The following is a 4,270-nucleotide window of genomic DNA, read 5'->3' on the forward strand; positions in this document are numbered from 1 at the left end:
CAAAGAGATATACTAGCTCTACATAGTGGAGAAGCCAAGGCGCATTACAATATTGTCCAAGCTTTCTCTAAGATACTCCTATCGAAGCTTGGCTAACCAAAATCCTTTCTAATGAGTTATGAGGTTCTATTTATAGCAAAGGATAAGGTGACCCTTGACATTCCCCTTTGTGACAGTTCATATACCCTCATGACTCTTCATCTACTATATGACTATTACATCTAACTATCGACACTTGAACTTCCACTTGACAAGACGTTACATTACAATGCACATGTGCCCATGTGAGACAAAATGGCTTGAGCAGGCCATGAAATACATCACTGACACTCATTCTGTCGTGATGAGACCAACTCTTTGACATGCTTGTGATGGTGAAGGTGGTGAGTTGATGCCAAGCTTGGTCATCCGTGATGGTGTGCATGCGCTCCATGGTGACATCTTGATGAAGTGAACTCTTGCCTCCATTACATCCAGGTGCATTGGTATGGATCCTCCATCTAACTCGTCTGATATCATGCGCATGGTCTTCTTGTTTGTAGCCAAACAAAAAACACATTGATGCATTGTTTCCGTGTTGATCTTCTAGTGTGTGATGGTGGTCATGTACATCAATTGTCTACTGCATGTTCAGCTCCAGTAGGACTTGCTTCCTATCTTCACCTCAGTGAGTGTTCCAAATGGGTTGGATCGCATGCGTGCGTACAATGACATGCATGCTACTGAATTCCCTTGCATGCGATGAACAACTCCACTCACCATGTCTGCTCCGTGCCAACTGTTGTGATAGATCTATAACTTGTACGAGTGATGTTTCATCTATCTATGCATGTTGTGCCCCCTACTATACCTGTTCCAGTTTCAAGTCATTCTCTCATCTGTGCAACTCATGTTCTTCCCTGTGTTGTTGCTTCATCACTTGCAACTCCTTCTCTGTTCTTTTCTCTGCTCTCACAGATTGTCTTATTGCGTCGTCACCTCATAGCCTCAATCTCCAAAGTTTCTTTCATCACAAGTGGATCTACTTGATCTTGCAACTTTGTTCCGCTTCTGTGTTGTCAACAGCCTTCCTCTTGCTTTTGTCACATGTAGGTGTGTTGCCTTCTATTGTTGCTGATGATGCTACTCGTTGTGATGTTGATCACTGTGACGTTGCTGCCATCTTATCTTGATGTCCTTATCTACTTACAACTTGATTTATTCATATGTAGGCAAGCTCATAGACACTTTCTTGGTTGCAACCCACGTTGTGCTATCAATGGTATCCTTTGACTCTGCTCACTTAAAAGCCATTGTACTTTTGTTACTAAGAGGTAGATGAACACCTACAATACTTGGAGACATGGCAACACTCATGGCAAGAATTTGTCAGTCAAAAAGCAAAATGAACTTGAGAACTAACTTGCAACTTACCTGTGTGACTGGTCATGAAGGTTGTACAATTTTCATCAGGAGTTTGGGAGACTGATTGCCAAAATTATGCAAGGTATAGTCTGTGTGGTCATGAGGAAAACTGACTGTTGGAACAACATAATGCACATTCCATCCTGGCCTATTGAGGATTGAAACTGCGCAATGTGTAATTTCAGTCAGTAGTGACATGTAACCAACAAACTTCATTATGCAGTTTATGGGGCCAACCGGACACTGCCTCCAAGAATTATGCAATGCAAGCCTGGAGGTTAGTGCCTAGATATAATTGCACAATTTCTGGAGGGAAGGCAAAGCCTTCACTTCCAGAAATTGTGCAAGTCTATCCAGGCGAAACATGGTTCAGGCCAAGGCAGCCCAGTCTGGCTGACAGGTGACTGAAAACATGAGAAGTGTGAATGCATGATGAGATGAGTGTAAACAAGAGTGAATGATCATTCATGCAAACAACAAGCACAATATTCAGGAAACAGGAAAGCGTACATGTGTGTGAAGCAAGTCATCACAATGATGACCGTGCATGCAAAAAATAGTTTCATGCATGCGACAGTAGTAAGATGCTAACGAAAATTGAAATGGTGCTTCTGCAAGCTAACAGACATTGAAGCGACATCAAGCGCTCACTGAAATCAAGCAAATAGCACACACACGAAGCGAAACACAAAAAGTGACAAAAATGCAGCGCGAGACAGGAAAAGCGGGCTTACACCAAAACAAATGAGTTGAATGCGCTGACGACTCCTTGATGTAATGTGGGGTGTTAGAGTTGCAAGGTCGATGCGAGGTAAGAGCTCTATAGTGTCTGGTTCATGAGTTTTGATAAAATCGAAGATGTGACGTGCATGCCACAAATCTAGGAAGAGCAACACTTAGTGGGAGGTTTCTGAAATGATCCTTGCATGCAACCTCCCACTGCTAAAAGTAGATCCCTGATTCAAGGGATGCCTTTGCATGCCACCTTGGGGGAAGCAGCCCATGGATGCAAATCAGCTTTTCTCGGTCCTGGAGGGAACCGGTCAACTCAACTGCACATGCAATAATATTATTAGCTGGGAGGAAAAAATGCGCATTTTTGGGAGGGAGTTGAGCTGGTTTCCCAGAGGGATTGCACAATTTTTGGGCAGAGTAGTTGACTCCTGCCTAGAATTGCACAATTTCTAGGTTGTGCAGTCCTGCTGGGAGAAATTGCGCAATTTTTCTAGTGAACAGTCATAGTCAAATTTGTGCAGTTCTGGAGCCCAACAAGTTGCTAGGTAGAATTGCAAAATTTCTGGAGGAAAGGATGGTTCCCCTCCAAAATTGTGCAATTTCTTAAGGGAGGTTCTCAACCTGCAGCTGGAAGATGTCCAGTGAAACAACCTGTTAGGGGGATGCAACAAGATTTGATGGATATGCTTTCAATTTGCAAGAAAATCGTTGAAGCTTGTGTACTTGACAAGGCAAGACACGCTGTTGTGAAAGGTTGGTAGGGAGGCTCCAAAACAAAGCTAAGGAAAAATTTTGGAGGGTGATTGTAGTGACTACAACATGGGTCTAAGTAAGGTTTAAGGAGTAGCTAGGAAGATATAACTATATCAGCCAAGGAAGATCAAATTATAGATGTAGGGCTTGATCAAGTGGATAACTCTATGTTTATTGTTTTATGTGTGATTCCTCAGTTCGTCCATTATTCCAAGATAGGAGCCCAAGTAGGTTCAAATTAATTTATTAATGAAGAAATGTGATTGAGATTGGTTATGTGATTATGTTTCTACTGAATATTTAGTTAAGGGCCTAGCTATGATTTATTCAGTATATGCTATGAATTAATTGTTAGGTGTTGGGTTCAAAACCTATCAGGTATGAATGGCCTACTAAGTAGTATCATGAGTTGTAGGGTCATTTATTAACTCCTAAATATTAGGGAGATTCAGTAAAGAAATAAATGGAAGGTTATGTGTAAGCGTGGCCATAACTATGTAACATATAATGAACTTCCTAGAAAAGTGGCACCAAATATGGAAGAGCCTAGCAAAGCTAGATCAAGTGGTGATCTATGAGGGTAAGGTCAAGTAGGAAAAACTACAAGACCTAGCACTCATCCTACCAAATATGGGAGGCCATAAGGTGTTTATAGTGATAGGGTGCTAAATGATCCCTTATGTTGCTTAGGGAGGTGTATGAATAATGAGGGGGATATTAAGTATGAAAAAAATGTATCAATACATAAAGAAAAGAAAGAAAGAAAAGTTTTAATTAGCTTTAGTTTTGTATTAATGTTTGAAATAATCCATGTTTTTAGGGTTTTGCACATGAAATCCTAAAATATGTAACATCCTTCCACTCAAAAGTCAAAAGGTGTTCTGTAAGTTTTGGAAAGTGGGGTCTCAAGCTATCAAAAGAAAACTAGTGAAGGCATGAAAGGAGGGTTATAATGAGGGGTATTGGGCGATGTCCTAAAGAAACTAGCAACATTTCCAGGAGTCTTTCAAAATCAGCTCTAGGTGTAAGTGCTCCCACAACATCCACCTTTGGTAAGTTGCCCTAATTTTTGGTCACTAATCTACTTCCATATAATGTGGGTGAGAAAATATCAACTGTTAGAAAATTATATATTACAAAGCAATGGAACGCATAAAGTATTACAGAAACACAAACACAAAAAATGCTTAAAACAAGAGAGACACAAATATATGTGGTTCACCCAATTTGGGCTACATCCACAGAGAAATAGCCAGTCCTTCCTTTTATATTATCTAACAAAATGAAGAGATACAACCTACAACCAATCTGTTGTAATTTCCTCTTCACTCTCACACAATATCCTCTCACTTTTATTGCTCAGAATACACTTCTACAT

Source organism: Pinus tabuliformis, chromosome 2_2 (genome assembly GCF_031772625.1).
Source record: "Pinus tabuliformis cultivar Carrire ecotype Pingquan chromosome 2_2, CPIR1, whole genome shotgun sequence".
NCBI classification, from domain to species: Eukaryota; Viridiplantae; Streptophyta; class Pinopsida; order Pinales; family Pinaceae; genus Pinus; species Pinus tabuliformis.